The sequence below is a fragment of the Leptidea sinapis genome, chromosome 45, assembly GCF_905404315.1.
Source record: "Leptidea sinapis chromosome 45, ilLepSina1.1, whole genome shotgun sequence".
NCBI lineage: Eukaryota > Metazoa > Arthropoda > Insecta > Lepidoptera > Pieridae > Leptidea > Leptidea sinapis.
In genome coordinates this window covers 8,512,065-8,525,263 of record NC_066309.1, presented here as the reverse complement: position 1 = coordinate 8,525,263, position 13,199 = coordinate 8,512,065, and the positions used below count along the sequence as shown (strand labels likewise).

Here is a 13,199-nt window from a genome sequence, read left to right as displayed (position 1 = left end):
ATTCCCCTTGTCCGTGCCAGTTCTGAGCTGACCGTTGAACGGCGGTCGTACAGTACCGCGCCGATCGCGCACGAGACGAAACCGACGCGGACTTACGGCTAGGAAGATCCGCGAAAGGCCGGAACGCGGGTCCGGATTCAGCACGACGCGCGAGACCACCTTGCGATGGAGACACGCGCGAGCATCGACCAGGCCCGGCACCGGCCGCATCCGCTTCCCGTCCAAACCCGACACGCCCCGGTCCTCAGAGCCAATCCTTATTCCGAAGTTACGGATCCAATTTGCCGACTTCCCTTACCTACATTATTCTATCGACTAGAGGCTCTTCACCTTGGAGACCTGCTGCGGATATGGGTACGAGCCGGCGCGACATCTCCACGTACATCCCTCACCTGAATTTTCAAGGTCCGCAGAGAGTATCCGGACACCGCCGCAAATGCGGTGCTCTTCGCGTTCCGAACCATATCTCCCTTCTATAGGATTCCATGGAACTCGAACGCTCAGGCAGAAAAGAAAACTCTTCCCGGACCACTCGGCGGCGTCTTCAGGCCACTTTGGGTTACCCCGTCGAACACTCGCTTGAGAAACGAGAGAACGATTATTGAAACGGTTCCGCTGCCGGGTTCCGGAATAGGAACCGGATTCCCTTTTGCTCAAAGGGCGTTATTTATCATATACACAAAATATATATAAACACGCCGCATCGACATAAGATCTCTCCTTGAGCTTAGGATCGACTGACTCGCGAGCAACTACTGTTCACGCGAAACCCTTCTCCACGTCAGTCCTCCAGGGCCTCGCTGGAGTATTTGCTACTACCACCAAGATCTGCACCGACGGAGGCTCCAGGCGGGCTCACGCCCAGACCCTTCTGCGCACTCCGCCGCGCACGTCCTACTCGTTACGGCATAATACGCGTGCGCTTTGACACGCACGCGCCGATTGCCGGTAACGGTAGTGTATAGGCAAAACGCTTCAGCGCCATCCATTTTCAGGGCTGGTCGCTTCGGCAGGTGAGTCGTTGCACACTCCTTAGCGGATTCCGACTTCCATGGCCACCGTCCTGCTGTCATGAGCGACCAACGCCTTTCATGGTGTCCCATGAGCGTTTTTTAGGCGCCTTAACACTACGTTTGGTTCATCCCACAGCGCCAGTTCTGCTTACCAAAATTGGCCCACTTGGCACCGTCATCAGATCTCCGGCTTCATCGTTCGAGTAAGCCGGAGTTCTCACCCATTTAAAGTTTGAGAATAGGTTGAGGTCGTTTCGGCCCCAATGCCTCTAATCATTCGCTTTACCGGATGAGACTGTTACGAGTCGACGCCAGCTATCCTGAGGGAAACTTCGGACGGAACCAGCTACTAGATGGTTCGATTAGTCTTTCGCCCCTATACCCAGTTCCGACGATCGATTTGCACGTCAGAATCGCTACGGTCCTCCATCAGGGTTTCCCCTGACTTCGACCTGACCAGGCATAGTTCACCATCTTTCGGGTCCCAGCATCTGTGCTCAGAGCGCGCCCGCATTCGCTGATTGGAAACGAGACGCCTCGGGAGTGCGAGAGATCGATTTTTGACGACCGACGCTCCATCCTCCCTGAGCGCGCGACAAGCGCGCGCCTTCACTTTCGTTGCGCCTTTCAGTTTTGTCTGTTTGAATTCATAACTCAATGACTCGCACACATGCTAGACTCCTTGGTCCGTGTTTCAAGACGGGTCCTGCGAGTGCCCGAAACAGTAACATCGCCGACTGATACGCGCACAGTCCGAGACTACACGGCTGCGACGACAGCGGCGTCGCGTCAGCATCCGCACAAGGGCAGGATGTCGACGACGACTCTCGCTCGCGTCGGGCCGGACGCGTCCCCGGATGGAGACGCGTGCGCGTTTCATGACAAGTACCGTCCGCCGCCGGCCGGCGATCGTCACGGTCGGACGGCTGTGCGCGTGAACGCGCAGCCGCCCGGCTCCCGGACAACGCTTAGGCCGAACAGACGAACGGGTCGCGATGCATAATGTGTACTAAGAGAGAAGTGCACGCCGTCCGGGTGCGTCAACGGCGGCGACCGGTGAACGCGAGCACGAGTCTCGCGCACATCGCGGCACGCCGCCGTACGCCCCGGAGTGACGATGAATCTCTCCGTTCGTTCATTCGAGTTTCGCAGGTTTACCCCTGAACGGTTTCACGTACTCTTGAACTCTCTCTTCAAAGTTCTTTTCAACTTTCCCTCACGGTACTTGTTCGCTATCGGTCTCGCGGTTATATTTAGCCTTAGATGGAGTTTACCACCCACTTAGGGCTGCACTCTCAAGCAACCCGACTCTGAGGAGAGTCCCTCTCGCGGACTCGCTCCGTCGCTACGGGCCTGGCACCCTCTATGGGAAAACGGCCCCGTTCAAGACGAACTTGGACGGGAGCGGCGACCGCGAGAAAGCGGAACCTCCCTAACACCACATGTCCCGCGACCGTGACGACCGCGGGATTCGGCGCTGGGCTTATCCCTGTTCGCTCGCCGCTACTGAGGGAATCCTGGTTAGTTTCTTTTCCTCCGCTTACTAATATGCTTAAATTCGGCGGGTGATCCTCCCTGATCTGAGGCCAACGATAAAAAGTATGAGGCAGACACGATATCCGTCAGCGCAGCGACACCGTCGTGCGCGCGCCGCCAATAAGTCTCAACGACGTATCGTCGACCCGCGCACGTACCGCGATCGAAGCGCCCTTCGGACGTCGAGTCCGCCTACTCGTTTGCACGCTCACGTCGGGCCGAAATAACACGTGCAGCGCACGGGACGCGAACCGAAGGCGCAGCCACGCACGCCGTTCACATAGAGAGCTCTGCATAGATTAATTAAAATTAATCACGAGATATCCGCGTGTGACAGCGAACGAGCGCGCCCCGGTACCGCGCCCGTCTCCGTGACCCACGTCGGGCGTGAGGCGGAGACGGCGTTGCACGCGAACAGCACCACGCGTTGCGGCTTATTTTACATTTTCGAACGGATCGAGCGGGCCCCGGAAAACCGGCGGGGTTTACCCGAGCCCGGCCCGAAGACCGTCACTCGTTTTACACGTTTTTTAGGCGCGCAAACAGTGTTGTCAGCATACAGCGACGGCGTCGTCGTATTCTTTTATGCAGCCGGCCCTCAGACAGGAGTGGTCCTGGATATTTCTCCACGGACCGCAATGTGCGTTCGAAATGTCGATGTTCAAATGTGAGTTCCTGCAGTTCACACTATGACGCGCAGTTAACTGCGTTCTTCATCGACCCGCGAGCCAAGTGATCCACCGTTCAGGGTAATAGTTTTTATATTTAGAAAATACGTGAACGATCTCTGTGTGTAACAAAATATTATGTGACGCACGCATTGCGCGTACGTCGTGATCTCGACTCGCTTCGCACTCGACATGAGCGCGTCGCGAGACGCACGCGCGTCGCGTACATGCGAACCGCGCCCGCCGAAGCGTCGTGCCGGAGACGTCGTGCCGGACACCCCCCCCACTTGCGGCGGGAGATGTCAGCGCGCGCGCGGCAAACGCGACAACGGAGCACAGAGAGCACATCGCGAGCGCGAAAATAATCAGTGATTGACACGTGATTGAAGTTATCATCGTCAACAGTCGGCTGTGAGCGAAGCGTGTCGGCGACAACGCTCGCGCACGCGACCGTTACACGTTAATGATCCTTCCGCAGGTTCCCCTACGGAAACCTTGTTACGACTTTTACTTCCTCTAAATGATCAAGTTTGGTCAACTTCCCAGCAACGCCGACGGCCGCGAAGCCACCGCGTGTCGGTCCGAAGACCTCACTAAATCATTCAATCGGTAGTAGCGACGGGCGGTGTGTACAAAGGGCAGGGACGTAATCAACGCGAGCTTATGACTCGCGCTTACTAGGAATTCCTCGTTTATGGGGGATAATTGCAAACCCCAATCCCCAGCACGAAGGAGTTTCAACGGGTTGCCCGGGCCTCTAGGCCAGGGAGAACATGTTGATTCCTTCAGTGTAGCGCGCGTGCGGCCCAGGACATCTAAGGGCATCACAGACCTGTTATTGCTCAATCTCGTGCGGCTCGAAGCCGCCGGTCCCTCTAAGAAGAATTTTAATACGCCGCCAGTGAGTTGCGCGACCCTGAAGCCGCGCACACCTAAATGACGACGCCTATTTAGCAGGCTAGAGTCTCGTTCGTTACCGGAATTAACCAGACAAATCGCTCCACCAACTAAGAACGGCCATGCACCACCACCCACCGAATCAAGAAAGAGCTGTTAATCTGTCAATCCTTCCGGTGTCCGGGCCTGGTGAGATTTCCCGTGTTGAGTCAAATTAAGCCGCAGGCTCCACTCCTGGTGGTGCCCTTCCGTCAATTCCTTTAAGTTTCAGCTTTGCAACCATACTCCCCCCGGAGTCCAAAATCTTTGGTTTCCCGGAAGCTGCCCGCCGAGCCATTGTAGTAACGTCGGCGGATCGCTAGATGACATATTTACGGTTAGAACTAGGGCGGTATCTAATCGCCTTCGAACCTCTAACTTTCGTTCTTGATTGATGAAAACACCTTTGGCAAATGCTTTCGCTGATGTTCGTCTTGCGACGATCCAAGAATTTCACCTCTAACGTCGCAATACGAATGCCCCCAGTTATCCCTATTAATCATTACCTCGGAGTTCTGAAAACCAACAAAATAGAACCGAGATCATATTCTATTATTCCATGCACGAAATATTCAAGCGGCATTTTGAGCCCGCTTTGAGCACTCTAATTTGTTCAAAGTAAAATTGTCGGCCCATCTCGACACTCACTGAAGAGCACCGCGATAGGATTTTGATATTGAACCGGCGTTTTACCGCCGGCTCACCGACGATATGCTCCGCAGACGTGTCAGTATCACCGCGGATGCGATGCACCGACAGCGCGGCGCACAAATGCAACTACGAGCTTTTTAACCGCAACAATTTTAGTATACGCTATTGGAGCTGGAATTACCGCGGCTGCTGGCACCAGACTTGCCCTCCAATTGTTCCTCGTTAAAATATTTAAAGTGTACTCATTCCGATTACGAGGCCTCGTAAGAGTCCCGTATCGTTATTTTTCGTCACTACCTCCCCGTGCCGGGAGTGGGTAATTTGCGCGCCTGCTGCCTTCCTTGGATGTGGTAGCCGTTTCTCAGGCTCCCTCTCCGGAATCGAACCCTGATTCCCCGTTACCCGTGACAACCATGGTAGTCGCAGAAACTACCATCGAAAGTTGATAAGGCAGACATTTGAAAGATGCGTCGCCGGTACTGGACCATGCGATCGGCAAAAGTTATCCAGATTCATCAAAATTAACGACTTCGGACGCGAGGCCCTCCGTCGATTGGTTTTGATCTAATAAAAGCACTCATCCCATCACTGGTCAGAGCTCTGATTGCATGTATTAGCTCTAGAATTACCACAGTTATCCAAGTAACTGAGTAAGATCTAAGGAACCAAAACTGATATATTGAGCCATTCGCGGTATCGCCTTAATACGGCTTGCACTGAGACATGCATGGCTTAATCTTTGAGACAAGCATATAACTACTGGCAGGATCAACCAGGGAGCTGCTGCAAACAACGATTGTTGTCGCGCTCAGCGCGTCATGCGTCGCGATCTCCCCTTAGGGCGTCGCGACTATGACATCTTGAACATATCGTGAGATATCCGTTCGCGCACTGTATACTATATATCTCAAAGGCATACGGTGCGCGTTGAACGAATCATAAATCGGCGATGGGCCGATTGTATGTTATGAAAGTTCAGTAACGAGAGTCCCTTCGGGTAATAATAAAAATGATGACACGCAATAGAAGCGGTATCAACGTATTAATATCGGTACACGTCGTGATCACAAATCGGATCGACGCCCGGTGCTTGAGAGGAGCGTGAACGTCTCGCACGAGTGAAATGCGCGACGCGTTCCGGCTTGCGGGCCCTCACGTTAAAAATCTTAACAGAGGGAAACCGTCGAAGCCCAGTCGGCGTCTTGGTGCGCGCAAAAAATTTACACGATCGCTTTCAACGTGACGAGGATCGCCGCAGCGTATGATACTATAGAGAGAGTGAAGAGAGGAATTATGAGAAACGAAATCACAAAAAACCTTTCAAATCACCAAATCAAATATCATCCGCATAGGGAAACTCGAAAACGCTCGATCGACACAGCGCGGTGAGTCTGTCTCATTTTTTATATTGTAAAAAAAGAACATATAAAACAACGCGCGACACAAACACAGACACACCAGCTCTGCCCCGAGAGTACCAACAACCGTATTGTTATTATATCATCGTCGTTATCATCGCGCGCATTCACAAACTTACTCAAATATAAATATATATTAAATAAAATATGAATGACGATGACGACGACGAGAATAATAAAACAGCAGCAGTTGTTGTGGCTGGGGGTGGTGGTTGGTGTTGTGCGTTTTTGTATTTTTGTCGCGTGCGTTTTTCACTCTTTTTACAAGAAAAAACTTGAGCGGCGTTGAATTCGGCGTCGCGAACCGTTCGCTACGGACTCGACTCTCGACGCCGACTGCCGTATGTGTGGTGCACGCGAACGATATGAACGTGTAAACTCTCTGATATGTGAATAAAGTGATTTTGCTTTGATTTTACTATTTATTAATAACATAATATTGAATATGCATTGCGGCTTCGAAGAAAAAATCGTTTTTTTTTTTTTTTTTTTTTTTTTTTTTTACTTTATTAATAACGAGTACGATAATGATCAGTAATAAACGCGCGACACGTACATTTCATTTTCCCTCCGAAACCAAATAAAAAACCTCCAAAAAAAAATATATTTCAAATCAAATCAAAATTCTTATCATACATCAATCTTACTCACCCAAACTAAACATGCGTCTAAACGCAGCGCGAGACGAGCCAGCTACTTGATACTACCTAAGACAAGAACAAATTACGGCAAGCGTATGTTTATTTACGAGGGCGCACAACTTTTTAATAGTCTACCTTCATCTCTCAAAAAGATTAGGTCACTAAAAACATTTAAACGTGACCTATCAGACTATATTGTTTCAAAGTTTTTATAAAACACATGTCTGAAATTGTTTGTTATGTGACAGTGCCCTGTAAAAGTGTGTAATCTTAAATTTTGTGAAGAAGAATAAGTACTATAATGTGTAACATGTATGTACTGAACATCTAAAGAACGGCGGATAAATTATTACATCATATTTTTATGTTCTCATGTAAGTGACAATATTATGTTTTTAATGAGAAATAAATATCTTTAAACGTAATTCTTTCTTACTTACTTACTTACTTACCTATTTACTTACTTACTTAGTTGCTTACTTACTTACTTACGTACTTACTTACTTACTTAATCACATTCGTTTTTCGCGATTTTCAGCAAAACGGTAGGTAAGTTTTATCATAAAAGTATCTCGGACAAAAATTGTAGATCGTAAAATTATCCATTAAAAATGTATCAATACTTAGTGTTAGATTCAAAAAGTGAGTTTCCACGCCACCTATGAGGTAGTAGTGTACTTAGCGCGTTTTTATAAGTTTTTGAATAGTTATTATCTCAGAAACGGTGGCTCGTAGGAAAAAAAGTATCGGTACATTTTTTATAGATAATTTTATCACCTACACTTTTTCTCGTAGGTATTTTTATGATAAATTAATAATTAATAATTTATTTTATTTAATTTAAAAAAAAAAACGGACAGAACATGCAATTATTAGGGGACACGAATATTGGTCAAAAACTATAATGTTCTGGTGTACAAGGAACAAGAGAAAAGATGGAGACCGGCAGGGAGCGCCGCGCTCCTCGCGCTCGGCGGTACTCGTTATTGGAGAAAACAAGTAAGTGAGATATCCGTCCGGGGAGACCGGCAGGGAGCGCCGCGCTCCTCGCGCTAGGCGGTACTCGCTATTGAGGAATCGACCGTACCCGCTATTGGGGCCGATCGTACTCGCTTTTGGAATTTGCGCAGCGCGCCCAACACCACCGGAGCCGCCGCCGCCGCCGACGGCGATGTACACTTATCACAACACTCGACTCGACATAATAACCTGAAAATGATCGTACTCGTTATCATTAGAGTAGTCGCCGTGTACAACATCAACCACGTCTTTCAACTATAATAAATAATAATATATTGTAAAATTTTATAATCATGAGAAATCGCGTGACGCGTCCGTCACGACGAAATATCATGATAATATTATTTATATTATTATGTTATTATAATAATTATATGTTGGCCTGTTGTTTGTTTGCACACACACACACACACAACTCTGCTTCTCGGCGACGATGCGTCCTCGGACGAATCACCTGGCGTAGGGCTGAGTCTCAACAGATCGCAGCACGACGCTGCTCTACCGAGCACAACACCCCGCCAGGAACGTAAGTCGTCTACAGACTATTCCGAGCCCCGACATCGAACTGAGGTAAATTCGAAACTTCGACGCCGTGGTGCACGTGTTAATACCGCTCGCACCGTTCGTCGCGTTCCAAATGGGCTTCGACGTCGCGTCTTACGAATAAAACGCGACTAGTAAAGTCACATTGTTTAGAGCCTCCCGACACTCGGGGCTCCACAGTGAGTATATCCTTGCCGGATTCGGCTAGGCTGGCTTCGGCCTTAGAGGCGTTCAGGCATAATCCCGCGGATGGTAGCTTCGCACCACCGGCCGCTCGGCCGAGTGCATGAACCAAATGTCCGAAACTGCGGTTCCTCTCGTACTGAGCAGTATTACTATCGCAACGACACGCCATCAGGAGGGTAAAACTAACCTGTCTCACGACGGTCTAAACCCAGCTCACGTTCCCTTTTGATGGGTGAACAATCCAACGCTTGGCGAATTTTGCTTCGCAATGATAGGAAGAGCCGACATCGAAGGATCAAAAAGCAACGTCGCTATGAACGCTTGGCCGCCACAAGCCAGTTATCCCTGTGGTAACTTTTCTGGCACCTCTTGCTAAAAACTCTTTATACTAAAGGATCGATAGGCCGTGCTTTCGCAGTCCCTATGCGTACTGAACATCTGGATCAAGCCAGCTTTTGCCCTTTTGCTCCACGCGAGGTTTCTGTCCTCGCTGAGCTGGCCTTAGGACACCTGCGTTATTCTTTGACAGATGTACCGCCCCAGTCAAACTCCCCGCCTGGCAGTGTCCTCGAACCGGATCACGCGGGAGTTGTACGGCGACGAGCGTTGCCGCCACGTCGCCACTCTGCACGCTTGGAACGAAACACCGTACGCCCGCCGATATTATCGACCGCGCACCGCTTCCGCCCAACCGAGTAAGTAATGAAACAATGAAAGTAGTGGTTTTTCAGCGACGACCGCGAACGATCTCCCACTTATGCTACACCTCTCATGTCTCCTTACAATGCCAGACTAGAGTCAAGCTCAACAGGGTCTTCTTTCCCCGCTGATTCTCCCAAGCCCGTTCCCTTGGCTGTGGTTTCGCTAGATAGTAGATAGGGACAGCGGGAATCTCGTTAATCCATTCATGCGCGTCACTAATTAGATGACGAGGCATTTGGCTATCTCAAGAGAGTCATAGTTGCTATCGCCGGGCGGGGGGTCTGGGGGGCTGGCAAGCCCCCCAGCGCACCCGGCCCGACGTCGGATGGCGGTACTTACTGTCTGCCTTTCTAACTGCTAGAATCCCAACGCACACCGCCTACTAGGTAGGTTACAGCACAACAGCTTTCGCTCCAGTCCCGGTATAGTGCGTTGGTCAGACGTAGAGGGTCACAGACAACCAATTATGACTCTTCAATTTCGCCTGTTAACCCAGGCGGCAAGCACCCCCAGTCGCGGTACTCCACAGACGTTTCGCCCATACGAACCAGAGGCGGAGATCGGGACCCAGCCCACACTGGCCGTCTCCTATTGAGAGATATGCTATACGCAAACAAATGGACAACAATCTCCCCACATTCGTCCTATCAACACCTGGCGCCAAGCCACTACGAGTCCGACGCCAATGGAGGGGCACTGGTAGCCTCCCAGTGGGCTCCCCTCCCCCATAGCTCCCGTGTCGGTAAAGCTACCTCCACCACGTTTGACGGGTAACCGCCGAGGAACCTTTCGGAACCATCTACTTCAGATCAATTGAAGGCCACCGCGCCCGTTGCTCGGATAACCGAGATGGGGTGGCTAATTGACCAACTTTTTTGGGTGAGCTCCCTGAAGTACAGCTGAACACCCTATACCGACCGTCTAATAACAGACGTGACAACATACATCGCGCCTGTTTTGCTCCCGTTATCTCCACCATTACCCGCGCTTGCTTGAATTTCTTCACGTTGACATTCAGAGCACTGGGCAGAAATCACATTGCGTCAACACCCGCGAGGGCCATCGCAATGCTTTGTTTTAATTAGACAGTCGGATTCCCCTTGTCCGTGCCAGTTCTGAGCTGACCGTTGAACGGCGGTCGTACAGTACCGCGCCGATCGCGCACGAGACGAAACCGACGCGGACTTACGGCTAGGAAGATCCGCGAAAGGCCGGAACGCGGGTCCGGATTCAGCACGACGCGCGAGACCACCTTGCGATGGAGACACGCGCGAGCATCGACCAGGCCCGGCACCGGCCGCATCCGCTTCCCGTCCAAACCCGACACGCCCCGGTCCTCAGAGCCAATCCTTATTCCGAAGTTACGGATCCAATTTGCCGACTTCCCTTACCTACATTATTCTATCGACTAGAGGCTCTTCACCTTGGAGACCTGCTGCGGATATGGGTACGAGCCGGCGCGACATCTCCACGTACATCCCTCACCTGAATTTTCAAGGTCCGCAGAGAGTATCCGGACACCGCCGCAAATGCGGTGCTCTTCGCGTTCCGAACCATATCTCCCTTCTATAGGATTCCATGGAACTCGAACGCTCAGGCAGAAAAGAAAACTCTTCCCGGACCACTCGGCGGCGTCTTCAGGCCACTTTGGGTTACCCCGTCGAACACTCGCTTGAGAAACGAGAGAACGATTATTGAAACGGTTCCGCTGCCGGGTTCCGGAATAGGAACCGGATTCCCTTTCGCTCAAAGGGCGTTATTTATCATATACACAAAATATATATAAACACGCCGCATCGACATAAGATCTCTCCTTGAGCTTAGGATCGACTGACTCGCGAGCAACTACTGTTCACGCGAAACCCTTCTCCACGTCAGTCCTCCAGGGCCTCGCTGGAGTATTTGCTACTACCACCAAGATCTGCACCGACGGAGGCTCCAGGCGGGCTCACGCCCAGACCCTTCTGCGCACTCCGCCGCGCACGTCCTACTCGTTACGGCATAATACGCGTGCGCTTTGACACGCACGCGCCGATTGCCGGTAACGGTAGTGTATAGGCAAAACGCTTCAGCGCCATCCATTTTCAGGGCTGGTCGCTTCGGCAGGTGAGTCGTTGCACACTCCTTAGCGGATTCCGACTTCCATGGCCACCGTCCTGCTGTCATGAGCGACCAACGCCTTTCATGGTGTCCCATGAGCGTTTTTTAGGCGCCTTAACACTACGTTTGGTTCATCCCACAGCGCCAGTTCTGCTTACCAAAATTGGCCCACTTGGCACCGTCATCAGATCTCCGGCTTCATCGTTCGAGTAAGCCGGAGTTCTCACCCATTTAAAGTTTGAGAATAGGTTGAGGTCGTTTCGGCCCCAATGCCTCTAATCATTCGCTTTACCGGATGAGACTGTTACGAGTCGACGCCAGCTATCCTGAGGGAAACTTCGGACGGAACCAGCTACTAGATGGTTCGATTAGTCTTTCGCCCCTATACCCAGTTCCGACGATCGATTTGCACGTCAGAATCGCTACGGTCCTCCATCAGGGTTTCCCCTGACTTCGACCTGACCAGGCATAGTTCACCATCTTTCGGGTCCCAGCATCTGTGCTCAGAGCGCGCCCGCATTCGCTGATTGGAAACGAGACGCCTCGGGAGTGCGAGAGATCGATTTTTGACGACCGACGCTCCATCCTCCCTGAGCGCGCGACAAGCGCGCGCCTTCACTTTCGTTGCGCCTTTCAGTTTTGTCTGTTTGAATTCATAACTCAATGACTCGCACACATGCTAGACTCCTTGGTCCGTGTTTCAAGACGGGTCCTGCGAGTGCCCGAAACAGTAACATCGCCGACTGATACGCGCACAGTCCGAGACTACACGGCTGCGACGACAGCGGCGTCGCGTCAGCATCCGCACAAGGGCAGGATGTCGACGACGACTCTCGCTCGCGTCGGGCCGGACGCGTCCCCGGATGGAGACGCGTGCGCGTTTCATGACAAGTACCGTCCGCCGCCGGCCGGCGATCGTCACGGTCGGACGGCTGTGCGCGTGAACGCGCAGCCGCCCGGCTCCCGGACAACGCTTAGGCCGAACAGACGAACGGGTCGCGATGCATAATGTGTACTAAGAGAGAAGTGCACGCCGTCCGGGTGCGTCAACGGCGGCGACCGGTGAACGCGAGCACGAGTCTCGCGCACATCGCGGCACGCCGCCGTACGCCCCGGAGTGACGATGAATCTCTCCGTTCGTTCATTCGAGTTTCGCAGGTTTACCCCTGAACGGTTTCACGTACTCTTGAACTCTCTCTTCAAAGTTCTTTTCAACTTTCCCTCACGGTACTTGTTCGCTATCGGTCTCGCGGTTATATTTAGCCTTAGATGGAGTTTACCACCCACTTAGGGCTGCACTCTCAAGCAACCCGACTCTGAGGAGAGTCCCTCTCGCGGACTCGCTCCGTCGCTACGGGCCTGGCACCCTCTATGGGAAAACGGCCCCGTTCAAGACGAACTTGGACGGGAGCGGCGACCGCGAGAAAGCGGAACCTCCCTAACACCACATGTCCCGCGACCGTGACGACCGCGGGATTCGGCGCTGGGCTTATCCCTGTTCGCTCGCCGCTACTGAGGGAATCCTGGTTAGTTTCTTTTCCTCCGCTTACTAATATGCTTAAATTCGGCGGGTGATCCTCCCTGATCTGAGGCCAACGATAAAAAGTATGAGGCAGACACGATATCCGTCAGCGCAGCGACACCGTCGTGCGCGCGCCGCCAATAAGTCTCAACGACGTATCGTCGACCCGCGCACGTACCGCGATCGAAGCGCCCTTCGGACGTCGAGTCCGCCTACTCGTTTGCACGCTCACGTCGGGCCGAAATAACACGTGCAGCGCACGG

General features: G+C 51.9%; 2 non-coding genes and 1 pseudogene across 2 annotated transcripts; all 3 read right to left on the bottom strand.

Moving 5' to 3' along the window:
• Window positions 1-3,141: 3,141 nt before the first annotated feature.
• Window positions 3,142-3,301, bottom strand: LOC126977597 (5.8S ribosomal RNA). The gene has a single exon (XR_007732272.1). It is a non-coding gene; the product is annotated as a 5.8S ribosomal RNA (ribosomal RNA).
• Window positions 3,302-3,678: 377 nt separating this feature from the next.
• On the bottom strand, window positions 3,679-5,583 carry LOC126977625 (small subunit ribosomal RNA). Its single transcript, XR_007732299.1, has one exon. It is a non-coding gene; the product is annotated as a small subunit ribosomal RNA (ribosomal RNA).
• A 2,745-nt stretch (window positions 5,584-8,328) lies between these two features.
• On the bottom strand, window positions 8,329-13,009 carry LOC126977745 (large subunit ribosomal RNA; annotated as a pseudogene).
• Between the last annotated feature and the right edge of the window lie 190 nt (window positions 13,010-13,199).